We start from the raw sequence: 27,696 nt of genomic DNA, 5'->3' as shown, positions 1-27,696 counted from the left end.
ACTCACTCAAGGACCAGCCAGGACTGTGACAGAACTCTAAGCCAGGAAGGAGATGCTGATAGATTTGAAATTGGAACAAGCAAGCAGGCCAGACTATATTCACACTCTGTATCCCCACCCCTCCTTCTGCTCACCTACTTCTCTTTTATTTAGAACTCAATGCCACATTAGCATACCAGCTCTGTTCTACTCTGCTCCTGCCCTCCCTTTATCTCTTTTTTCTCCAATATTCTCTTTCCCTTTTCCTTTTTCTTTTCATAAACTTTCCCAAAGGACAGAGGCTGGCCTGTTTTGCAGGACCTCTGTGTCTTAGTGTCTTGAGAGCTGGGGAGGTTGTAGGCTCTCTGTTTGCATTTGTTTACCTATCTTGATGTTTCTTTAGTGAAATTATCTCACCCCAACTCTTGTTCTTATTGTTATCCTTTTATTTATTTATTTTTTTACATTTTCTCTATTCACCCATCTGTAATTACTAATCTCAGTCTGTCCATTTTACCTTTCCACTCATACCCACAGTGACAAATATGGTAGTGAACACAATATTATCTATATTCCTTTACTCCCTAAAGTGATTGGCATTCAATGGGTTATCACTTTTAATTTGTTCATTGCTGTATTTTCATAGTGGGCCAACCCTTAATGGAGATTAAAAAAAGGGTAACACTCTACTCTAAAAGAATTACTAGGGATTGAACTTGGTATTCTGACTACTAGTAAAACATAGAAAAAGATATCTCAACTGTACTACAATCCAGTCTCTCTCAAACATTGCAAACACTTCAACTAAAGGAAAAAGGTCAAAAAATCCAACCAATAATATAATTCAAGATGATTAAGTCTTAATGCAAAAACTCAAGATACACTAAAAAACCAAGCCAATACAACTCTTCAAAAATTGTTGATCCTACACTGATGGCCTCCAACAAGCGTGAATAAGATGAAACCTCAAAAATTCAAAATTGTGAGTCTAAGTATATTCAGAGAAATCAAAGAAGACATCAATACACTGCTGGATAAATTCCAAGAGGATGCAAACAAGAAACTGACAGAAATAAAGACTTCAACATAAGATATGAGAGAGGAATTCAACAGAAATAGAAATACTGAAGAAAAAAAGACCCTGAAATACTGGAAAAAAATCAGTAATACAAATGTAATTTTCCATGGGAAGCCTCACTAATAGAATGAGTCAAGGGAAGGGTAGAAGGTAAGGAATTAGATCATTAAGTCACTGACAACTATAAATGAGGAAAATAGGAATAGAACATTTAAGATCTATGGGATGTTATAAAAAGACCAAATCTACAAATCATGGGGTCAGTAAAATCATAGCATAAAATCCTTAAATCTAGCGACAGAGATTCATTTATGAGCATTGTCTTAGCTAATATTGTTACCGCTATGATGAAATAACAGGACCAAAAGCAAGTAGGGAAGGAAAGGTTTTATTTGACTCATTTGTCCACATCACAGTCCATCACTGAAAGAAGTTTGAGCAGGAACTCATACAGGGCAAGAGCATCTTTTCTCCTCCCTCCCTCCCTCCCTCCCTTCCTCCCTCCCTCCCTCCCTCCCTCCCTCCCTCCCTCCCTCCCTCCCTCCCTCCCTCCCTTTTTTTGAGACAAGGTCTTCTATATAGCCCTGGATGTCCTGGAACTCACTATGTAGACCAGACTGGCTTAAGTTCACAGAGATCTTCCTGTCTTTCCTCCAGAGTGTTGGGATTAAAGGTATGCACTGACTTCAGAGAGCATTTTCTAAGTAGACAAAGAGGATGTTTTCACTAACATTCTGCCAGGTTCTGACCAAGGCACAGAGGTTTAAGTGAAGGAAGCCAACCCTATTACCTAAGGGCTAAACTTCTGCAAATAACCTTCCATCACGGTGTAGCCTCATATAGACCCATATGCCAGTTAAAAGATACAACTCACTCTGTGTTCCTTGTGATCCTCTTTTCGAATACATTCTATAGGTAAGCAACTTTATTCAAATTTAAACATCCTCATTGCGGTCATTGTAATTCCAAATGATTTCTAGCAAATTTTACTCAGTATTTTTTTTAATAAAAAGTACAAATTCTGGACATTAGTAAATGTGAATTGACTGAAGAGAGTCCAGGTCCTGGATGCAATCTAGTTTTTCTGTCTGATTAAGGGCAGCAGCCATAAAGCCCAGAAGGGTCCCGTGGTCTCTCATCACACACTGAACTGTAGGTACTGCTCTGAGGTTATGTACTCCTTCACAGCCCAAACTGCTCTTGAATGGGGTCCCAGGAAGTGGAGGTCTAGAATCCCAGATCCAGGTGAAGCCATGATGCTTTCAGTCTTCCAGTGACATTACTCCTTACTGTACTCGGTTGAGGTTTTGTTTGATCAAGTCAGACCCCTGAGACCCACTACAAGACTCATCCCTGGATTTCTTTCACAACTTCCAAATACAGCTGAAACCAAAATGTTTGCTCAAACAAGCTTCATGTTCAAAGGATGATATCCATGGAACTTTAGAATCACAGTGAGAACTTAGCCACTGTCCCTCATGCAAAGAAACAGAACATAGTTTGGGAGACAACATTCCTGGTTACTCCAGTGCTTCCAGGGTCCCAGGAACTGTGTTTTGCATCCTGATTATAACGCTAAAATTGTTAAAAGGAAAAGTCCCGAGACCAGTTAAGTGTGGTAGCATTCATTTGAGCAAACCACAGTTCATGAATGAGGTAATGCCTCCACCCAAGTAAGTTCTGAGAACTGCAACCAACCATTTAACCTGACAACATTTACAGAAAAACAGAAGTGAGGCACAGGAAACTTAAAATCAACTACAGTTTAGGCAATCAACTAGTCAACTGGTCATAACTTATTAGTTTACAGTCTCATTACTTAATGGGCTACAGCGTCGTTCATGCACTTTGATTAAACTTCTGTTGGCCTGTGCCCAGTCCAAGTTGAGAGCTTCCCACAAAATGCTTCTTAACAACAGCATTACATCTGACGTCAAATGAGATGGGTTGGATCTTACTACTCTTGCTAGTCTGACATTGAAATGTCACCCACAAAAAAAGCCCAAATTTATGTTTAACATTTTGGTGAGTCTTTAGGTGCATAAACTGGTTATATGTCTTTTTGTTGGTATTTATAATTAGAGCTGTGACTTTTAAATCTGATAGTAACCTTTTAAAGTTCATCAGTTTACTTGGGGCACACCATAACTTCTGAGGAGTGAAGCAAAAGGGAAAATATTGTAATATATTTACATATCATCTATCAAAGCCACACAGAGAAGTCTGGGTTATTAGTCAATATGAACTGGCTGAATTCCCAGACTGACTTAACAAGTAATTATCATAAACACCCTGGATATACTGCATTGTCTTTCCTGTGCTTTTCCAGATGTGCCAAAGCCTGTGTCCTTTGTGCCAGCTCTTTCATTTAAATATCTGACAGTTTTTCATTCTGTTTTTTAAATAAATGTATTTTCTTTTTTTAAAGAGTATCATATAATCACATAATTGTCTCTCTCCAAATCTTCCCAGGTACCCACCTCCTTACAAACTCATGTCCCTTTTAGCCAGCTGCATTCAGAGCGAGTTTGAGGACTTGAATAAATGCAGACCCTAGAAGATACACCCACACTTCATGTGTGCCACTGATACCAAGAACACGCAGTTTTTGCTTGATGCTGCCACTGTTCCTTAAGAACAACCTGAAGGACTGTGGCCTCTGCTGAGGGGCAGAGGTCCTGGCAGGATAGACCACTGCCAACTCTGCTCCCTACTACATCTGAGGAGGATGGGAGTAAGCAGAATATGCTCTCTGTTCCCTGCAGCTTTTCTTCTATCTTTTCTCTGTTCTTCACTTGCCTGTAGCCTCCTCACCTCTAGACTTGGGGTCAGGGTTGCCACAGGCCTTTCTGTTTGATATCCATCCTTGTCTGAGGTGCCAAGAAGGCCATGGCACCCCCTTCCTGGGCATCTGTTTTGTCTTTCAGATTGTTGTCTTGTCCTAGGGTGAGAGGGCGAGAACATGCAGTTCCCTAAGACCTACTGTGTCTGGAGGGGTAATGAAAGGAAAAGAAAGTATCAGCTCAGGACCCCCAAGACTAAGTTCTCAGTACAGAGATTTATTTGCTCCAGAGGAACAGAGGGCAGGGATAAGGGTCAAAGACAGAAGATAGAGGAAGAGGGAGAAGGGGAAGGGAGTCACGGAGAGGGGACAAGGGTATTTGTTCCAGAGGGACAAAGGACTGCCTTTGGATAGAGGTGATTCTCATCCTTTCTAATGCTGCCACCCTTCACTACAGTTCCTCATGTTGTGGTGACCCCCAACCATAAAACTATTATTGTTGCTAGTTCATAATTGTAATTTTGTTAGTTATGAATTATAATGTAAACATCTGTGTCTTTTTTATGGTCTTAGGTGACTCCTGTGAAAGAGTCATTTATTTCCCAAAGGGGTCATGATCTGGTTGAGAACTACTGGTTTAACCTAAATGTAGCTCCTTAGCACTAATCTATAAACCACATCTGCCTTCATCTGGAACTGTGGGCAGCAGGAACAAAGAGCCACTGGGTCTGGCTTAGGCTTTTAAGAATCTCAAAGCCCATCCCCAGCAACACACCTCCACCAATTATCCTACACCTCCTAACCCTTCTCAAGTAGTGTCACTCCCTGATAACCAAGCCTTCAAATATATGATCCTATGAGGAGCATACAATATATTAATACATAAATACAACCTGCTCAGTCTCTGTATGATACTTGTATGTGTATGTTTTTAGGATTGGCCATTTGGTTAGATAACCCTGGGGAAGACCATCTCCTGCTCTCAGAATTCTTTAGTTGTCTGAGTTATAGTGATGTTCTCTTGAATGGCCCATTGTTTGTGAACTGCCGTTTTCAGACTTGGATGGGAGGTGAGAGGGAGGAATATGTGGTTATAACATGAGAGCCTTCTATCTCCTTTTCCACTTCTTACATGCTATTAATTATTATTGAAAATTACAACACGCAAAAAGTTACAACACAAACAAAATACCCCATATAGGCCTGTTTGTTATGGAACAAAAGTATTAGAAATAAAGTTCTACACTGTTAAGAGGATTGATAAACAACCTGAGAGAGAAATCAAGGGCAAATGAAGTACTAAGCACACTTTAAATCTACAAAAATGAGATGTGTCCAGGTTAGCAGGGACTTAAATTATATGAATATGCTTGGTGAACAGTAATGGAGATTGTACAGGAAACATCATTAAGATGGATCTGGGGGACTGTTTGCAGAGTCCTCATAGCACAAGCATGAGGAGGTGAGTTTGGGTCCTCAACACCCATGGTAAATCTGGGCATAGTAATCTGTGTCTGTAATCCTGCAGGAGGTGTTTGTATATGGGGATAGTCAATCTCTGGAGTTCACTGATTGGCTATCATAGTTGAATTGATTGGCTCCAGGTACAATGAGAGATCCTGTTTCAAAAAGTGAAGTGTGAGTGGCTGATAGAGGAAGACATCCAGTGTTTACTCCTGGGTTCCACATGCATGTGTGCACACCCCTACACAATCACAGATGAACCTCTCATACAGACACAAGATAGAGCAGCAGGAGGAGAAGTAAACAGCCAGAGCCACTAGGTCTGGCTTGGGCTTTTAAAATCTCAAAGCCCATCCCCAGTGTCACACTTCCACCAATTATGCTATACCTCCTAATCCTTCTCAAGTAGTGCCGCTCCATGATTAGTGAGTCTTGCCCCATGAGGCCCAGGACCCAGCAGCATTTGACCTTGGGTATGTAAGTGGAGGATTGTGAGGTTCATAAGGCTGCAGGGCAAGAGAATTTTCTCTAATGAGTGTGTGATCTAGGAGGGAAAACCACCTACATCAGGGCCTCTGAGACTGTCTACTCCTCCAAACTTGGTTAGATGCTTTCTCTGACAGTTGGTTTAATGTGGACACATTGTGTCCCTGTTTCTGCCCATGAAGTAAAGAAATGATTTGAGCTAATTAAAAGGAGAAAATAAATGTGATTTGAAAATGTAAAGTATGAAAAGACAAAATTTCCAGACTGAAACTAAATGATACCCCTTGTCCCCAGATAAGTCTGGAATTTGACATGCGGTTGATGAATGCTTCAAAGAAACCCTTTTCAGAATGGTGAAAGCTAATTAGATATTGTATATCTAGATTATATATCTTAGAAACCAAATTAGATATCTTAGCTCCATCCATAAGTGAAAAGAAAAATATATTTATGAATTCCTTCAGTATCTTTAGCTTAGGGAGTCTTCTCTAGGATAAAAATGACTGTTTCATAACAACTAGTTAAGTGTGGATTTCACAGTCCTTCAAAGTCTGCTACAGGCCTGACTATTCTGAGCTCTGTGTCCCCTGACATCATTGCTTACTGTGACTTCTGTAGTCCATATGGTTTCGGGGAAACTTGAAGCCACATATCTAGTACACTGATGAATCCTTTTTCATTGGAGCCAAAGTCTAAGGTAAGTGTTTCTATCTTCTAAGATCTTCTCAATATATTATTAAGCATTTTAAAACTTTTATTATAGAGCTATTTTATGTCTTTGATTAGTTTTATTCCTAGGTATTTTTGAGGCTATGGCAAATGGGATTGCTCCATAATTGCTCTCAAAGTTCATCATTGGTATATAGGAAGGATGCTGTGTCTTTATTTTGTATCCTAATACTTTGCTGAAAGTGTCAATACTAAGAGGTTTCTGCTGAAGTATTTAGGATCCCTTATGTATAGAATCATATCAATTGCAAGTAAAGATACATTGACTATACTTAGCCCTTTTATTTCCTTCTTTTTGTCTTATTGCTCTTACTGTCTTTAAGCATTGTAATGAAATAGGAATGAAAAGGCAGACATGAGGTACTTTTCAGTTGGACAATTTTCAATACTACTTCAATTTCATTACTTGATATGTATTTGTTTAAATTGTATCATCTAGAGATAAGTATGACAGGTCATATGAATTTAGATTTATTTGGTCTTGTCATGAAGTCTCAAAATCTCATGTATTCCAAACATAAAGGTTAAGAAATCTAATACCTCTGCCATGGTTTTAAGTTCTAATATGATATTCCCCACATGATCTAGTCTACCGGAAGGCTTGCTATTGAACTTTTAATCTGACTTCCTGAAATTTTCATTTCCAGTTAGGTTTCTTTCAATATTTCTACATCTTTGCTGAACTCTATTTTCCTATTTTTTATTACAAAAACCACAGTAATAAAAACAGCATGGTAATATAACAAACACAAACACATAGAAAGATGGAATAGAAGATCCAGATATAAGCACAGGTAACTATTACTATTTGATTTTTGAATAAGATGCTGAAATACACAGATTGTAGAAAACGTACCATTTTCAACAAATTGTGCTTGGGAAACTGGATAGCTCCATGCAGAAGAATGAAACTAGACCCTTACCCTGATCCTGTACAAAGTCAACCCCCAATGGATTAAGGACCTCAACTTAAGTCTTGAACTCTGAAATTGTTAAAGGGAAGCATAGGGAGTACACTAAAAGATAAAGGACTATGTGAATAAGATTCTGGTTGCTCAGGAAACAATGCCAACATTTTAACAAATGGGAACTCATGAAGCTAATTAAAAAGCTTCTGTTACTGAAAGGACATCATTAGGTAAGTGAAGAGGTCACCCATGGAATGGAAGAAGTCCTTGTCAGTAATTTGTTTGACAGAGGATTAGTGTATAGAATACACAAAGAACCACAACAACAAAAGCAAAAAGCATCAAGAAAATAACCCAATCGAAAAGCACATCATGTATCAGAGTAGACACAGAAATGTAGATGACAAGTGTGGTGGTTTGAAAGAAAATGGCCTCTAAAGGGAGTGACACTGTTAGGAGGTGTGACTTTGTTGGAGTAGGTGTGGCTTTTTGAAAGAGTGTGTGTCCAACAATTGGGGATGGGCTTTGAGGTCTCCTTTGCTCAAGTTACACTCAATGTTTTACACAGTTGCATGTAGATCAAGATGTAGCACTCTCAGCTCTTTCTGCAGCACCATGTCTGCCTGCATGCCTCCATGTCCTGCCATGATAATGTACTGAACCTTTGAAACTGTAAGCCACCCCATTTAAATGTTTTGCTTTATGAGAGTTTCTCTGGTCATGCTGTCTCTTCATAGAAATAGAAACCCTAAGACAGAAGTTGGTACCAGGAGTGGGTTATTGCAGTGATAGGCCTGATGATGTTTTTGTTTGGAGGAATTTGGACTTTGCTATTTTGGGTTAAGAAAGCCTACTTACTTTGGGTTAAAGGCATGCTTTAAGAACTGCTTACTGGGGCACACTAGTAGGAGCACAGAAGACAATTGTGCTGATAATTATTTGAGTTGTGAAGGGATGGCTCAAGAGGTTTCAGAGGAGAAGAACTTTAGTTTGTTGTCTAGAGGTCATTCTTATGATATTTTGGTGAAGAATATGGCTGCTTTTTGCCCTGTCCAAACAGTCTGTTTGAGGCTAAAATAAAGAGATTTGGATTAATCCCATTGGCAGAGGAAATCTCAAAACAGCTTAGTATATATACTCTGTTGTGTGGTTATTAATGCTAATTCTAATGAAGATATATAATGAAAAGGAGCAAGCTGAGCAAGAGAAAAAAATGTACAATTTGAGGAGAAACGGAGGAAGTGGAATGTAGCTAAATTCTGAGTTCAAAGTGATAAACAGATTGAGAAATGGAATAAATAGAGTTGTGACCTCAGGGCAAGATCTCATTCAGCTAAATTTCCAACTTGTATAAAAGAATTAAAGAAAAGCTTAGAGCTGGGTGTGGTGGTGCATTCCTTTAATCCCAGCACTCTGAGAACACCCTGGTCTACATTCGGTTTCAGAACAGCTAAGTTTAGGCAGTAAAGGAAATCACGGGAAACAGAAAATTGGTGAAGATGTAATTGAATTAGGGTGCCATGTTCCAGCCCCAGCAAGCAACAGAACTTGGCAGCTTTGGCCACATGGTTCTGGCTTTAGAGTCAAGAATAGAAGGAAGGGGTTATGGAATCTTCCTCCACAAGTAAGGAAAGCTGCTGAGGCCAGGCATGTGTCAGGGGTGTTCTTGAATGGAGGCCTAGAGGGGCCATTATGTGAGGCTGTGAGGTTGAATCCTGGATTGCCTTGATGACCCTAAGATGTTGGAAATGCCAGAGTTGTGGGTCACCTGTCAATGAAAGCTGCTAACAGGGAGTGGAACCAGTCTAAGAGAAAGAAATGTGTTGAAGTCAATAAAGCAAAAGGAGATCTGAAGAAGATTTTGGCATCTGACATGGAGGTGCAGAGTTTGGAGTTTGCCTGGCTGGTTTTTGGTCTTACTTGGGTCCAGTATTTCCTCACTATGCTCCATTTCCTATGTTTTAGAATGGTAATGTGTATTCTGTGCCATTTATATGTTGGAAGTATACAATTTGCTTTTTGATTTTGGTTTACAGGGGATTACAGTTAAGGGACTGCATGAATCTCAGAAGAGAATTTGAACTTTAGACTTTTAAACATGTTTGAGACTGTTACAGACTATGGGGACTTTTGAAGTTGGACTGAAGGCTTTTTTTTTTTTTTTGTATTTTGATAAGGCGATAAGCCTCTGGGTGCCAGGGAGTGGAATGTGGTGTTTTAAAAGAAAATGGCCACTCAAGCCTCATACCCTGGAGCAGAGTCAGAGGTAGGCCTAAACTTCAGGCCCAGAGCAGCAGCATCAGAGATTGGAGCTTCAGGCTCTGAGCAGTGTTAAGGGAGCCATGAGCTCCAGACCTGGGAGCAGTGACAGAGGTAGGCCCCACCTCAGGCCCAGGAGCAAGGAGTGATCCCCAGGTGAAACAACAGCAGCGATTTCCAGCAGTATCTTCCAGAAACTATAGCAAAATGTTCCTCTGGGAAAGAGCACCTGTGTCCCAGCCAGCATCCACTGCCATTTCTCTGTTGGAGATATCCTGCTACTACATTGACCACTGGACCCTCAGCCCTACATATACCTCCAATGGGAGGAGTGTCCACCAGAACTGTAGACCCACCTGTACCACAAGGTGTGACTACCTTAGCATTGGGCCCACTTCTACTAGGAGGAGTGTTCACCTGAAGCGCTGTTCTACTTGTGCCTGAAGGAGTGGTCAATGGAGCTACAGCCCCCAACTATACCGACTGGAGAAAGAGAGACTCCCTGAAGCACAAGCTCTACCAATACTGAATGGAGGAAGTGATGCATAGATAACAAGGTCAACAACATAAAGAGCAATACAGTACCACTAGACTGTGCAGTGGTGCTACAACAGCAAGACCTGAACATCCCAACACAGATGAAGTAGAAGAAAATGACCTGAAAAACATGAAAATGACCCCAGAACGGAGTGGCACTATTAGGAGGTGTGGCTCAGTTGGAGTAGGTGTTGCCTTTTTGGAGGAAGTATGTTCAACAAGTAGGTGTGGGCTTTGAGGTCTCCTTTGCTCAAGTTACACTTAGTGTGGTACACAGTTCATACTCTGTTGCCTATGGATCAAGATGTAGAACTCTTAGCTCCTTCTGCAGCACCATGTCTGCCTGCATGCCATCATGTCTCACCATGATGATAATGAACTAAACCTCTGAAACTGTAAGCCAACCCAATTAAATATTTTCCTTTATAAGAGTTGCCATGGCTGGGCATTGGTGGTTCACGCCTTTAATCCCAGCACTCGGGAGGCAGAGGCAGGCGGATCTCTGAGTTTGAGACCAGCCTGGTCTACCAAGCGAGTTACAGGACAGCCTCCAAAACAAAGAGAGAAACCCTGTCTCGAAAAAACAAACAAACAAAACAAAACAAAACAAAAAAAAGAGTTGCCATGGCTATCATGTTGTCTCTTCATAGCAATAGAAATCCTAACTAGGATGTGGGGGCATATATTTTGGAAATCTATTCTACCCAGCAATGATTTCTGAAGAGCCCAGAATTTTTATTGTCTTTTAGATGTCAGCTGATAGCTGTTGGATGGTCTTACTCCTACTCTAAATAACAATAGCCTTGGGCCAGGGTGAGTCTACACCTACTATGTGGGGTGCCTGAGGGCTTCAGTAAGGGCAGCAAAGGATTGTCTTTAGGATTAAGGGAAATATTCTCTATCAACACTTTATACATGATAATAGATATCTTCTGTCATTGTCCCCACCTTTGGATGGTTACTTAAGATTATGAAACAATAAACTGTGGCCTTCAGTATTAATTGATCACCCTCCTGATATGACCAGATGTCTCTTTCTCTTCTTTGAAGAGGTTGGATAATTAGCCTTTCTGCATCCATACTCCTCCACACAGGGTTAGATCCAGGGTTGTTCAGCTGGTTCCGATTGTAGCCCTGAAAACATCAGCCTGGGATAAATGGGCTAATACAGACCGGACCTGACACTAGGACAACTAGTAAACTTTTAAAAATGTGTTTAACATCCTTTCCCATCAGAGAAATGCAGATTAAAAGTACTTTGAGATACTACTTCACTCCAGTCTGAATGGTTATCACTGAGAAAACAAATGACCAATATTGATGAGGATGTGGGGGAAGGAGAATACCTACACACTGTTAGTTAGAGTGTAAACTGATGCAGCCAGAATAGAAATCAGTCTTGAAATTTCACAAAGAAGCTAAAAATATGGCTTCCTTAGGATGCTACTACTGGACATATTCCCAAAGGACTTTACATTCTACTACAAAGAGATTTTCACTTCCAAGTTTATTCCTGTTCCACTATGTGTATATTGAAACTTTATTCAGCTGTAATAAAAAACAAAAATTATGAAATTTGCCAGGAAATGTATGAAACTGGGAAGTATTATGTCGAGTGAAGTAATCTAGGAGCAAACATATAAATGCTACCTGTTCTTGCTCATGTAGAGATTGTGGCTTAGGTTTATGTATTTAACTCAGGATGTTGGTAGAACCCAGACTCCAGAAAGGAGATAGGATATGGGTGTCTGTGTGGAAATCTGAAAGGGAATGAGGAAAGCATACATGTAAAATGAAAATAGAGGCATGTAATACCAGATTGGCAAGGTTTATATGGAGAATGGAAAGAGCTGGATGAGGGGTAGGAAGAGATAACACAAACTTAGGATGTATATGGAAGCCATATGGCTAACTAGTATTATATAAACTAATAAATATTTTGAATACAAAGAGGTTGCATGGGTAGATGATGCTGAAACAAAAATTTCAATGTCAAGTTTGTTAGATCTCCCTATGAGCTGTTGGTTAGGAAGAACCCCATGACCACCAAAGCAACTCAGTCTATTGCCGTTGCTCCTGGTTGCCCATATAAGAACTAGTTGACAAAATCTGTTTTCCAAAGACAGCATATGGCTTGGTTTCAAGACAAGGAGAAATCAGGCAGAACTGAACCTGAGGCTTCCTTCTTGTTATCTGACTTGCATAATGCTTGGAGATGCTATGTAGGCAGCTGGGGAAGTAAAGGTATCTATAGTCTTACCCAGAGATGTGCCTTACATGTTATAATACTGACCTGTCAGGCCAGATGTGACCGCTATTGTAATAATGGTATGACTTACAGGGTAAGTAACTGCTTTCTGATTGGATCTGAGGCCAGATCTACAGGAAGTAATTCTTGCCCAATATTGTAAGCCTATTCAAAAGCCCATGTTTGGAGAGGTCACAGATCCTACTGGGGAATTTACTACTGTCAATTTTCTTAATGAACACGGTCTTAAACTGCTTTCTAGCTTATGAGTTTATATGCACATAGAAGCTTCTTGCACTGAATGGTGGTGAACTCAAAGAGTTGTGGTCTCTCAAGGCGCTGAGAGTATGTGACTGTTGAATACTTATCCTTAAATGGGGACACGTATACCTATACCACCCACTTTAGAGACTATCATGGAAGAGAAAGCAGAAAAAAACTAAGAGTGGGATGATGGGGAGGCATGTCTTCAGTCACAATCTTTTGCATATGATTTGACCTTTTAATTATGTGCTTAGAACAACCACAGTTAATGCCCAAGATCGGGTATTAACAATCAGTTTTGGATGGAGTAGGGACTCAGGGGACCGTACTCCTTTGTAGGGTTGTAAATGTGTGCTGAGTGAGAGTCATTGTCTTTAGTAGTGTAGTCACTGATGAGTTCTCTGTCCTCCTTTGGAAAGCTCCAGGTCTATGATAACACAGGCAACCCTGGTTAAATTCAGTGGGTCACAAAATATAAACAGAAACAAAACAAAAGCATGAAATTGGGAGGGGGACCTGTAAGAAGAAACAAAGAGAGGGTGGCAATAGGCTAAAAGGGGGTGACAGGTGTGTGACCAAAATGCATTATATGCATGTATGAATTGCCAATGGATGAGTTAAATAAAAAATGCAAAAAAGATTCACAATATAGCTGTGCACAAGTTTTCACCTTTCCATAACCAGAGTGATTAATGTTTATAATGGAGTGTAACCCAGTTGATTTGTATTCTGTAATTTAAAAACACAGAATACATTATGGAGGTCCTATAAATTACATATCACATGTAATAGTTGCCAATGTAGTTGAATGTCACATGAAGTGGAATTTTGTACCATCTTTTGTTGTGCACCTGTTTTCAATATTTCTGGAACAGGTTCTAGTTATTAAGCTGAGTGAAATAATTAAAGTTTGACTGAAGATGAATCATCATCCATATACACTGAGAATTTGCTTCACTCTGAAACCCGCCACTGTGAGAGCAACTCATTCGAACCTCATCAGGCATTCTTGCACACTCTTTTTTTTTTTAAGTCTTTACCTTAGAATTTTGGTTTTGTATATGAATGTCACAAAAAATTACCCCCGTGAGGGGAAGGTTTTGCATTTCAAGGCAAGGTTAATATTTTTCAGTGAATAACAGTGACACCTGCAATCCTCAGACTCTCAGGAGATGTGCAGAAGATGCAACTGCAGGTTACAAAAGTTTGCAGCTGAAAACCTCTTTCAGCAAATCAGAGGTTGTCTGTGAATGCTCGGCTTATGCCAGCTGCTTGTGCCTTTTGGTTTACCTTGCCCTAGGGTTATTTTCATTTCCTCTGAAACTTATTATCTCAGTGTTATGAGCTTTAGGGAGTGGGCATAATGCATTGTGCCTTCTTGATTTGTTCTCTAGAGAGATATGCAAAATTGCTTCCCAGTTTGGTCCTCACTCCTGCTCTATCTGAGCGATGCTGGTATACAAGGTCACACTGTAATTAGAAAAGGCTCCTTCAGTCCACTGCGGCTTATTTGCCTATTCATTTAAGCAGGTGATTTACATTTCCTCTGCAAAATGCTTCAACAAGCAGAGGGAGGTGACTGGATGCTTAAAGATGGCTACCTGCACCTCCTCCTTTTCCTAGTGTGGTCCTATACTTTAAACCTTTTCTTGTGTCATGTCTTTTGTGATTAAGAGATTGGTTAATTGTTTATGTAATTAGTTAATACCAATTAATAATTAACTAAGCATTCCATTAAACTGATGAAAATTCAAAAGTAGCTGTGTCTCTATGATACAAACTGAATGCTTTGGAACAGTTCATCTAAAAAAGTCACTCAAAAGCCCTGTCATGTTAGGTATAAGTAAGAAAATAGTGAAACACTAGTGACTTTACAAGACATAAAAGGATTTCCTTTCAGACTGTCTCAAAACTTGAGCCTTCATTCAGTAGCTGATAGAAGCAGAAACAGAGACTCACAGCTAAGCACTGAACTGAAATCTTGGAATCCAGTTGTAGAGAGGGAGGAGTGATGAGCAAAAGGGTCAAGACTAGACTAATGGAACCCACAGAAACAGCTGACCTGGAAAAGGGGGAGCTCATGGACCCTAGACTGATAGCTGGGAAACCAGCATAGGCCTGACCCAGAACCCCTGAAAGTGGGTGTCAGTTAGGAGGCCTGGACAGTCTATGGGTCCTCTGGTAGTGGATCAGTATTTATCCCTAGTATACGAATGGACTTTGGGAGCCCATTCCACATAGACTGGATACTCTCTCAGCCTAGACACACAGGGGAGGACCTAGGCCCTGCCCCAAATGATGTGACAGACTTTGATGATCCCCTGTGGAAGGTCTCATCCTCCCTGGGGAGCAGAAGAGGTCTGTGGGAGGCATGGGAGAATGGGAGGGAACTAGGATTTATATGTAAAATAAGAGCGTTTCTAATTTAAATTTAAAAATTCTAGGAAAAGAAAAAATACTAAATCAAGCCCTAGAATTTAGAATACTTTTCTTCACTATAATGTCTCTGTTTATCTTGTCTACTGAGTTTTTAAAAATTAAAATAAATTGTATCTGTGAGAAAAAAAGCTCTAAGTTTTAAGATTTCTTCCTGTTTGTATTCTAATGAGAGAAAGAGTATATGATTGAGTGAGTGGGAAAGTGGGGAGGACCTGGGAGGAGTTGGCAGAGGGGCAATTATAATCAGAATATGTTGTATAAAAATCTATTTTCAATAAAACATAAAATAAAAAATTCTTGAATTGTGTAGTATGGTCTTATTTGAGATAATGGGAAAATCTTGGCTCTTACATTTAGAAATATCAGATAAAAATATAAGCCAACAATAAATGGAAATACTATACAGTGACTATGGTTCACATAAGACATCGTTTAAATTCATTAGCAGTGGGCTAGTACCATAGGAGTTTGGCTCTGTATGAAAAAAGCAGGTGAATGTCATATAGATAATAGATGTACATTTGCATATTTTAAATTCATGCAGAAAGTATACATGAGAAACTTTAAATGACTTACCTCTCTATTCCAGCTGCTTTGATCAACTAAACAGTAAGCATTGCTGACCTCTCAGATAGGATTTCTACTGGGACTGGGACTGGAAGACCTCTTCCTTTCATGAATTCATTGTGATCTAAGTTTTGTAACACTGGTAGAAGTGTGAATTTTGAAGAATGTAAAGTTCTCTTAGGTGGGGGGCAAAGTAGTTAGAAGCATATAAGAGAATTGTGAGTTAGGGGACAGAATGAGATGTAAAGGTTGTAGTGTGGAAGGCATATCCGTCTGGAAGAAGTTCATGAAGGATTTTTCAGCTTGCCCTCAGATGATGGACTCACCCGGGTCATAGGTGAACACTTCTCTTTCCTCTCCCCGGGTTGCCCTCAGTCAGACAAGCCTTTCATACTTGCAATAAGAACATTTCAAATGCAAACAGCAAGACATAACACCAACTGTTTCTATTTTACTGTAAACAGATTTTCAGGTTTCATGTCAATGATTGAGATGGGTGGGAGCTCTGGAGAGTTGAGGGCAGAAAACAGAAAGTGGACACAAGCTTCTGTGTACAGTGGGGAGGAAAATCTAGTCAGCTACACCGAAAAAGCTATTTTTGGTCTTCAGAAAACACCAAGGTGATCATTGCTACATTCTTGACCTGAGCAACTGCAAATCTTATTCATGTGTTGTCCACCCATGTCAGTCCTGACCTGCCACTTACATGATTTTTTAGTTTTAGTATTTGTGTGCATCTGTTCAGCATGGGTTTTATGTAGTTATTAATTTGAGGCAAAGTCTTACTATGTAGCCCTGGCCCTGGTTTTCCTGGAACTGGTTATGTAGACTAGGCTGTCCTTGAACTCACAGAATATCCACCAGCCTCTGAGACTAAAGTGATGAGTTTTATTTTGATGGGAATAAATGGAGTCAGTATGAAATTTGTCTTTATTTGTAAGACATCATGATCGGAAGCTTCAAGATCAAGTAGATGGATTACAACCTGCCTGCTTACCAAAATCCAAAGATTGAGTTCACCATGAAGCCATGAAATGATTTTTCAATTTCCTAAGTCTCAGGGAAAATTTTTTTATTCACTGAATTAAGAAACAAAGAAAAACAAATTAGCTATGACTCACATATTTAAGATAATTTGGGATGGTTCTATGATACTATGAACTTGATTCTTTCCTTAAAGTTCTGTGTGTGCATGCTTGTGTGTGCATGTGTGTTTGTATGTGTGTGTGTATGTATATAGAGGATATGAAGGCATCTGTGTTGGTAAGAACAATAATCTTTGAAAATATATAATTGTGACTGTTAACAGCAATTCTGTGTTTCACTCTGGTTTCATTTATAGAGCCATTTGAAAAAAATTGTATCATCTCTGTAAACTAGCAAATTTTAATAGGTCCAGAACCCATTTGGGCCTGAGAATGGTAAAGGAAGGAGGTAACAGCATTTTAAAGGTGGATAGAAAACATTGTTCTCATGGCAACTAATAGAACTATCTCTTAGGAGAAAAGCAGTCAGAGAAGCAGGGTGAAAATTAAAAATAAAAGTGTAATCATTGATCTTTGAGTTAACTGTCAAATATGTAAAAACAAAGCCTTAAGTTTGTTTCCTTTTTTTTCATTTACCTGAGTGCTAAGTCTTGTAAAGTAGAAGGCAAAACCTTTACATTTTATTTATTCAGCTGCTGTCATGAACATGGTTCTGATTAAAACCTGTAATTAAGAACTATATTTTCCAGTAGTATAATGGCCAATGAAGTGTATTGAACTTTAGATGAAATATTTGTGCACATGTTTATAAGCATAACTGACTGTGCACTGTGATTTTAATAACTTTATCCCTTTTCACCCATCCCAATTGCTAAAAACTTCAGTGTGAAAAGAGAACAAAACTGTTTTACTCATTCATGAATGGTATGATAGGGAGAGGAAAGTCACTAATGCACTGTCAACTAGTGTGTAATTACACTGATCTGATAATTAGCAATCACATTTATGGAAACTTGCAAAGTCAGTTGTAGCTAGTGTCATTCCAGCTGGACTCTTGAGGTCAATTTATGTTTCAGAGAAAATCAAAACATTAAAAATTTTGACAATTTCCTGACACTGTGCTTGAGAGAATTGTAGAGAAATACTTCCTACCCCATGAAAGTCTTGCCAAAGAGGAAGGAAAGTGGACTTGAATCTAAGATTTTATTTTATTATTACTTTTTAAATATTTGCTCTTTTTAAAAACATTTCTCCCAGGCTTTGCAGCTGACTTTGAATTAAGGCAATACCTATGAAAATGAATACTGAAACACACAGTGCCTCATTATTTCCAAATGTTGGAACCTGTGATGACTGAGAACCATCTGTGCCCCACTGCCCCCTTGACTGGGTACAGGACGCCCAGATGTGTCTGGGACTCTCTTCAGTGAGACTTCATTGAGAATAGTGACTTGAATTGGTAACCAGGTGAGGTGGCTAGCTGGCCCTCATCCATGCTGCTCAGCATCTGACAACAGTGGACCTGACAAGAATGAAAACACCGAAGTAGAGGAAATTTGGATGTGGCCTCCATCCTCCTGATGACTGGGCTGGGGTACTATTCACTTGACAATGACACTCCTGCTTTTCTGGTCTTCACAAGTGGACCAGAGCAAGGGCTGCTGTTTTCTAGCTGTGGATAAGTCAAAATGTGCTGTCAGGATTCTGTGTCACCAGCTTGCTGAAAGATCATGGAAGTCTCTCCGGCTTTCAGAATTTCGTGAGCTCATACTTTACAATCTCTCTCTGTTCCTCCTCCTTTTCCTCTTCCTCCTCCCTCTGTTTATCTTGTCAGTTCTTTTCCTCTAACGAACTCTGACTAAGCCAGGATCTGAATTAGTATTCATAAACATTAAATAGAACAAGGAAATGGAGGGGAAATGGATGCTGTGAGGGTTCTCAGGAGAGAACTGGTGAAACTGGTAGTTGTCACAAGAATGTAAATGAAAGAAGAATTAAAGTTTGCAACAAGCTTTTCAGTAAAGGAGTTCACATTAAAATATGAATGCCCTAAATGGGACCAGAGAATGAAAAAATGACGTCATTGAGAATTCCCAGGAAACTCCTTTTCCAACCTAATGAATGTTTCAAGATTTTAAATGAGGGGATAAATGTCTGAGGTAATGTCAGACATTTCTGAAATAGGAGGAGATAGAAGGAGCATTTGCTCTGCCAGCCAAGAATGTGCTGGAATTCAGTGTGTGTGAATCAATATGGCATTGGCTACAGATCAGTGGATAAGAATTCAGAGTCTGAAAATAGACTTATGGATGAGAATTTAACATATAGCTAAGGTGATACTTTCACTTGTTGGGAAAATGGTAGGTTTTGCAACATATGGTGTTAATCCAGCTGGCTATTCTTCAGGAAGTAGATTAAATTGCATCACTGCATTGTATCACACAGACAGAATTGGATGGGTCAAAAACTAAATGTAACAACATAATAGCATCTGATTGCAGTATGTCTAGAAGGCCACATTTACAGACTGGGTTGTGGGTGGTTCAACAGGACTCATTTTTTAAAAAAACGTGATTAGACAAAGCAAACTCTTTGGGAAAAAATTGTTTGTAGAACAAAAAACATTGGTGTCTGTAATACATATGAAATCCCCACAAACTGACATGGAGACTCCTTAAAGGAAAAAAGCACAAAAGACAGAAAATGAGAAGCTTAGCAGAGATAACCTAAAAAGATCCATTTGTTTGCTGATAGGCAAACAAATGAAAATTAAATTCATGTCAATTTGCATCTCAAACTGAACAAAACTAAAGGAAGGAAAACCCTACTGCTTGCTGCAAGAACAGTATTTTCAGAAGTTAAAGAAAATAAACTACTGCACTTGAAAAAAAAAGAGTATTGTAATGTCTAGGAGAATAAGCAGATACATACAAGCTTCACTTTGATCTAACAGCCCCATTCTGAGGAGACGAAGGCGAAGAGTTTGCAGCACACAGGAAGAATTGGTACAGAACATTGGTTGTGACATTATTGACAGTGTCCAAGAGTCAGAAACACTGAATATCCATCAGTTCACATTTACACCCTGGAACATTTTATTAGACATTAGAAGATGGTGTTAGGGAACCTGTATTAGGGAACCTGTATGGATTCCTGTGAGGTGCTCCTGAGGAAAGTAAGTAGGGTGCTGATAATGTTGTATAACACATCAGTGGTGAAGTATATGTAGATCCACCCCTCAAATATATGCCTACCATGCAGATACTTGTAATTTTATAATGAAAGAGCTTTTGTTACTTGTTAGGTGGTGGTGATAGTTTTAATGTGGGGTAGGTAGAGAAAGAACACTTATTTCTTTTCCTTCTGTAACAAGTAAGCATACATCTGGAAGGTTGAAACAACACTTACTTCCTCAGTTTCCATGATCTGAGCACAGATTAGGCAGATGGCTAGTTCAGGAGCACAGGGAACTGCAAGCAAGGTGTTAGCAGGACTCAGCTTGGTTGTGGAGGTCAGGGTGCCTATCCAGGCTCTTGTGGGAGCTGGCAAAGTTTGTTTCCTTGCAACTGCATGGTGGGGGCCCCGTCTTCTCATTTGTCTGATACCTGGAGGCCACTCTGTCACAAGATACTTTTCATAGGTAGGTCACTACATGGCTATTTGGTTCTTCAAGGTGGAGAAATGTTTCTTGTTGCTAAACAAGCTAAGATGAGGTAATGAAAAGCCATCCCATCCCATTTGTTAGAAGAAAACTGCAGGAGCCACTGACCCCAAGAAGGGTCTTATGAGAACATGGATTACTGGGGAGTAAAGAATAGGCATGTCTGGCATAGTAGTCCAAGTCCATAAACAATGTAAATATGCAGTAGTGCTCAATGCAGGCTGCACATTTGAAACCACCTCAAGAGTTTTTAAAAAGTACTTCACTTCCAGATCAATTAAATCAGATCTCAGCATCGGCATTAAAAATATCACTCCAGGTATTTCTAATAGGCAGCTAGCACTTATAATCACTGAAGTGAGGAGAAGAAGTCATGACAGTCATGTGCTTTTCGATTTTAACTAGTAGATCTACGTCCTGCTAAATAGCCTTTTTAATTTTTTTAGTAAAAAAAATGAATGTATTAAAAGCAGACTCCCTACTCAATTTCTGTATGAAAAGGGATGTTTGCATATCTGGAAGTGAGTTAACCAGTCTACAATATTCTGTAATTATTAATGAAGCCATTAATTAGATTTTCAAACTGTACCCTCCAAAGTCATGAACATATGCAGTTCTCTCTCGAGGCCATTTCCGTTATTATGTGAATACATTATAAATTAGCAAACCTGAAGACTATTCAGGAACTGTGAATTACATCCTGTGAGTCTCAGACTACAGCAGAAATCTAATTTCCTCCAGGATGGATTGTTCTACTTTTTCTTATCTATCACCGAGAACACAATTAAATAAAAGTCAAATGCTTTGAAGTTCTCAGAAATTCTATAAATATGTGGACAACCAATGAACCTTCTGTTATATCTGTATACACACAAGAGACAAATTTAAAATGTTTTGTTGGGAGGCCAGTAAGTATGAAAAGACACTCAACAAAGTAAGGAATTATTTGTATGATGACAACCAAAACTGGAAAAAATTGAGTTTAAGTGGTTAAGAAGTACTGGATGGTTTAGAAAATGATAAGCCATAATTTAAAAATATTACCAGTTTTTCATCTTGGGAGACAGAGATGAAGACAATATGAAGGAACCTGAGTATCTGGTTTTTGTGTTCTTCAAAGTCTGAGCCCCACTGAGAAGATTTTATTAGATATTCATTGAAGCAAAAATATTTGTTGGACTCTCAAAGCAAAGGTGGGGGAGGGATCTAACTGGAAATAGCAAAATGTTCTCCAGGTGTGAAGTTGCTGATGGAGATGAGCACAGTAGAGAAAGAAATATATAGCCCTTGCTTCTGAGATAGTACACTGAAAAGCAGGAAGGACAGGAGAGATCTGCAAAGCCTATGTCAGAAAGGGATCAACTTCTAATGATTCCAGCTTAGAGTCTGGGGATGTGGCAAATTTCAGAGATGGGTCACTGCTCTATGCCTCTGTGCAAAAGTTCGTAGAGAGCATGGCTAAGAGGATAGCCCAGTCATTAAGAGTAATGTGCACGAAGCAAGACCCTAGGGAGACATGAAACAAGAATAAATGTTGTCTCAGTGATGTCTATATGGGATTAGAAAAGATGCGATGATGGGCAGGCAGTAGGTTTAGAATTATATGATTCAAAACACCCAGAATTAGAAATCCCATATAGACCCAAAAACAAAACAAAAAATAAAACAAAAGAAACCAACAAACCAATCAATCAAACAACCAAACAAAACCAACCAACCAAACCCAGGAATGGAAAATTTAAATAAGCAAAAATTAAGGTTTGCCACTCTAGACTTGAAACTCAAAAGAGGAACTGGCTTTCAGGAAACAAAGACAATTGCATTCCTATTACCTATAAGTTTGTGTGGTTAAATAAATAATGCCACACAAGGCAAGAGATAAGGAATATGGAAACCATAGTGCTTTTTAAAAAATTTATTATTTTAATTTTAAATAGCTTGTTTCACATGCCAATCCCAGTTTCCTCTCCCTCCCCTCCTCCTGCACCCCCACCATCCCCCCTCAGCCTCCCACCCTATCGCCACTTCCTTCCACATAGGGGATATCTAGAGTCTGTCATTTCACTCAGGGCAGGGTCCAGGCACTCCCCTAAGAGTCCAGGCTGAGAGAGCATCCCTCTTTGTGTTATGGACACACGGTTATGGACACACGAAGTCCGTTTGTATCCAATGCCCAGGGCCCCATAGGTTGCCCAGGCCTCCTCACTGACTCTCACATTCAGGTGGTCTGGATCAGTCCCATGCTGGCCTCCCAGCTGTCGGCCTGGTGTCCAAGAGCTCTCCCCTGTTCAAATCAGCTGTCTCTGCTGGTTTTGCTAGCCCATTCTTTGCCAATTTGCTCACCGCTCCTCTCTCTCTGTCACTGGGTTCCATGGGTTCACTTCAGTGCTTAACTGTGGGTGTTTGCCTCTGCTTCCATCAGTCACTGGATGACAGCTCCAGGATGGTTATAGACATCAAGTTCATTATCAGGAATGGGCATTCGAGGTGGTCTCTCCACTATTGCTTAGCTTGCCAGTTGGTGTCATCCCTTTAGATCACTAGAGGTCTCACTGGTGCCAGATATGTCTTCTAACCTATGATTCCCTCTTCCCCCTATTCTACCCCCCACTCACTCTTCCTGTTCCCCCATGACCTACTCTCTCTTCCTTTTCTCCCCCTCTCTTCTTCCCAGCTCCCACTCACTCCCCCCCACCCCTCTCCAGTGTTACCAATCTGTTCAGAAGATTTTGCCTCATTCTTCTTCTCTGGGGTACCATGCATATCTCTCTTAGGTTCTTTCCTGTCTCCCAGACTCTCTGTCAGTGGAAGTGCAGACTGGCACTATCCTGATCCATGTCTAAAATCCATATATGAGTGAGTACATACCATGTTTGTCTTTTTGTGACTGGGTCCTAGAGAGATCATGGATAATAGGAATATACCTGAATATAATAAAAGCAATATACAGTAAACCAACAGCTAACATCAAACTAAATGGAGAGAAACTCAAAGCAATTCCTCTAAAATCAGGAACAAGACAAGGCTGTCCACTCTCTCCATATCTCTTCAATATTGTACTTGAAGTTCTAGCTACAGCAATAAGACAACAAAAGGAGATCAAGGGGATACAAATAGGAAAAGAAGAAGTCAAGCTTTCACTATCTGCAGATGGTATGATAGTTTATATAAGCGACCTAAAAAACTCCGCAAGGGAACTCCTAGAGCTGATAAACACCTTCAGCAAAGTGGCAGGATACAAGGTTAACTCAAAAAAAATCAGTGGCCCTATTATATACAGATGATGAAGTGGCTGATACAGAAATCAGAGAAACATCAGCCTTTACCATAGTCATAGTGCTTATTACCATTCATGCTCTCCTAAGGGAACTGAGCTTTCTTAGAGTGGAGGAACATCTGCATGGCACAGTACCCCACACTTCCACCTCTGTCTTAACAATTTTGTGAAATGATCTTCTCATGTTCAAACCTTTGCTATGTTTTAGTTTAGTAATATACATTTGGGATAAGGGGTAACAATGGAAGACAACTTTGTCCTGGAGGTAGGTGCCCATTAATGACAAATTGATAGACGCTGAGATAAAAAATTAAACATTTGGATGGACAAATGACCCTCTACCAGATGTTCAGAAGCATAAAGTGAAGACTGAATGGATGCTGGACAAACTCCAAGTTCTAAAGGTCAAATAATTAAAATTCATACCTGTTGGGGAAGTCTTATGTCAATAAAGCACTGTCTGGCTATAGGGAATCTAGATGGGAGGGACTAGGAGTCCAGGAGAATGCTGGGAAGGAAAAACACAAGAGAGTCGAGATGTAACGCCATGGGGTAGGAGCCCGGAACTATTCTCTGGTAAGAGACATACTTAGATTAACAATTATGGGGTAATTACTTAAAGTAGAGCTAGCCAGTAAGAAACAAGCAAGGCCAACAGCTTCATAACTAATATAGCCTCCTGTGTGTTTATTTGGGGACTACACAGAGGCAGAGCCCAGGCGACTGGCGGGTGATAAACCAAAGTGGCTAGCAAAGAAAAAGCTTCTCTTAACACATACCAATATAAAAATGTGAAAATAGTTTGATTCCTACTGTGTCCAGTTGATTTACTTAATTGCAGTTATTTATTGAAATAGATACATTTTTGGTTATTGAGCTCACTTCTGATTTTTAACCTCAGACTTTGATCCTGAGTTATATGAAACTCTCCTCAACTTGCATTTATTTTAACTCAATACATCAGGTAGCACTTTTCATAAAAGGAAAACATTGTAATAGACAAGTTATAGTGACATAAGATCCTATAGTGTTATAGGTCCTCACTAGTTTACCGAGTAGCATGTAAGAAACATTTGCAAGTAGGGACAATTTTTATACAGGTGTTATCTCTCTAGTGGCCCTGAGGATACCTACAGCGATTCTCCTATGGTAGCTTGCTCTTATGGTGCCAAGAGACTGGACTTCCTGACCCCCTCTGTGTGTGCCACATGTCCCCTCAAAGCTTATTCATTCTCCATCTTCAGAGGAACCTACAGCATTTTCTGAATATACTGAACCTCTTTTGTGAAAAATTGTTTTTGAAGTTTTTATTAGTTCATATCAATTGCATATATTTATGGGGTCCACTGTGATAACTTGGTAAATGTGTATGATATGGAATGATCCAATCTGTGCAACTATCATAGCCATCGCCTAGATCATTCATCACTGACTTGTGTTGGGGCATTCCAAAACTTTTCTTCTAGCTATTTTGGAATATGTACCAACTGTTACAATCTATGATCAATTAACAGTTGATCATAGATCAAAACTTACTCCTCTTTTCTAACTCTAGTTGGTGTATGTTATCCAATCTGTTCAATCCTAGCACTCATGCTCTCCTGGAATTTGGTGGTCATTATTCTCCTCTCTGTTTATTTGCATACATCAATGTTTTGGGATTTCACATATAATACTCAACTTTTAAAATTTCATACTTGTTAAAGTTATCTCACATTCTTGTGAGTTTTCTGTTCGGTCAAATAATCTTATTAATAAATTTTACAAATTATTATCCATCTTTATAATACTGAACAAAGGGACACTATTAAAAGAGATAATAAGGAATTACAAGATTTAATATTGTGGAATTAATTTGCTATAAAGATACCCTTCATAGTATTTTTTTAAGCTGAGAAATCAATGGACTCTGGACCAAGTCTTGAAGTGTGGTTGTTACTGTCATGAACTCTGATCCCCGTTTCTGGTCTGCTTCAGTGGTGCCTGCAATTCTAACACAGCGTCAGAACAGAGGTTCTCTTTACATCTGTATTCTATTCATAGGGTGTTCATTTATTTAACGAACACAAGCCAGGCCTGTGTTGTGTGCCAGGGACATAGAGATAAAAGTCCTCTGTTTTATGAAACTCACAGTCTGTACACAGATAATTTTTCAGCTGAATCCTGTTGTCAGTAGCTCATGTTTCTGGAAATAGCAATGTATATCAAAACACATGCAAGAGGAGTAATGCCTGCGAGCTTTCAAAGCAGCGAATTGAACATCAGTATGCGGAGAAAATGGTCCAAGTCTCTCCATGCTTATTAAATGTTAACTTTCTTATAAGCAGCATCGTCCTTTTTATGATGAGTTTTAGTATGGGACTTTTTTGCTCCCCTCAAATACTGATTAACTCTCATCAGACTTCTTACCTCCTTGTTTAAACCATTTGCTGATCTTCATTTCAGCCAATGCTATGCTTGCAGGACTTTCTGCTCTCTTTGTTTCTGGTCTCATGCCTTCCTGTGGTACTTACATTTTTAGTCTTACAGAAATTTCTTACAAATAACAAAATTCAAACATAGCAACACAATGTCCACGACTTGAGAGCTTTAAGCAAGCTCAGCATAGCAGAAGTGAGAAAGCAAACAAGGCTTGTATGAAATATTGCCAATTCCTTTGCTGCTAAAATTGGAGCTTGGTAAAGCCCTGTCAAGGATATGTGATATTCAAAGAACACAGAAATAAAAAGCTTGTATAATATATATATATATATACATATATATATCATACACACGCACACACAGACACACACACACACACACACACACAAAAGTGCTTCTGAGAACATGAAGGGCTAATAGGTGATTCAGATAGTGTGAATGTGGAGGATTCTGGAAGGTATGACACATGTGACAATTTATTTTAAGCACGAAGAAGTGAGCCAACAACTAAGGAAGATGGCAGAACAAGGGAAAGCTGGTGCTGCTCATGACAACGGTGTTGCTACACTTCAAGGGAGAATTGCCCAGAGTGGCTGTTATGCTCATCACAGAGGTGAGCATCTGAGTGTGATGAGTTCATCATTCAGAGGTTTCTACTGTGAGCTGACAGATCCCAACCTGGCTACACGTTAGAGTTCAAGAGAGGTAATTGACATGGCTGATATTTGAATCTGTACTCTCCATCCTTGGGCACTCTGGGTAAATATGTCTAGATTGATATGCTTGTAGAAGGCCTACATATGATTCTAATTTATAATGACAACTGGGAAACCAGTATATGAAATAGGCAGGAGAGCTCTGTCTAGGCAGGTCTCGCCCGGGCAGCCTGATGGAGATGAAGAGCTTTCTCTGGCAGGGAATGTAGGTAAAGAGACAGCCATAGGGGAAAGCAAGAGCAGAGAAACTGAGTCAAGAATTTATTTTTCTTCTGGGAGTTGCTAAGATATCCAGGCAGATATTCCAGTCCTCACCAACTCTGTAGTGATGGGACAGTGGTTTGTTTTTCATTTTTCTCTTTTCAAATATGACTTTTATCTTTAAAGTGGACAGCTACTATTCAAAGTAAGGTACACTGTGAAACTTGAGTGATCATTAAGTTTTATCTTGGCTTCTCCCTCATTGTCTGGCAGGTTATTCTATCCTTTGAGGTCCAGCTACTTTACCAGTAGAGTGGAAATAATCACAGATACCCCGCAAACTTCTATAGTTAAAAGAACTTCAGTGTTTTATCTTTTGTTCAAAAGTGCCATCAGTGTGATTTCCAGCATCTGCAGGGCATCCTATTGTTATTACAGCTCTATTCTGAACATTGATAAACTGCTTAGCACACAAGTTTACTCAACTTTTCTAACATTCCTGTAAGATGAATATAATATTTTTCATTTGATAGCTGAGAAATGAAGACTTTACAATGTACATAATTTGTTTAATATTGTTCATTGGTGATTTTTATTAATAAGGGTACCAATAAAAGTTATTTTCTTGGATAATTATATTTATTCTAGTAATAAACATTTTCTTTTTTTATCATCCTATGACTTCTGAGTTTTG

The sequence above is a fragment of the Mesocricetus auratus genome, unplaced genomic scaffold (genome assembly GCF_017639785.1).
Source record: "Mesocricetus auratus isolate SY011 unplaced genomic scaffold, BCM_Maur_2.0 Super-Scaffold_100004, whole genome shotgun sequence".
In the NCBI taxonomy this organism is placed as follows: domain Eukaryota; kingdom Metazoa; phylum Chordata; class Mammalia; order Rodentia; family Cricetidae; genus Mesocricetus; species Mesocricetus auratus.
This window is presented reverse-complemented; position numbering follows the sequence as displayed.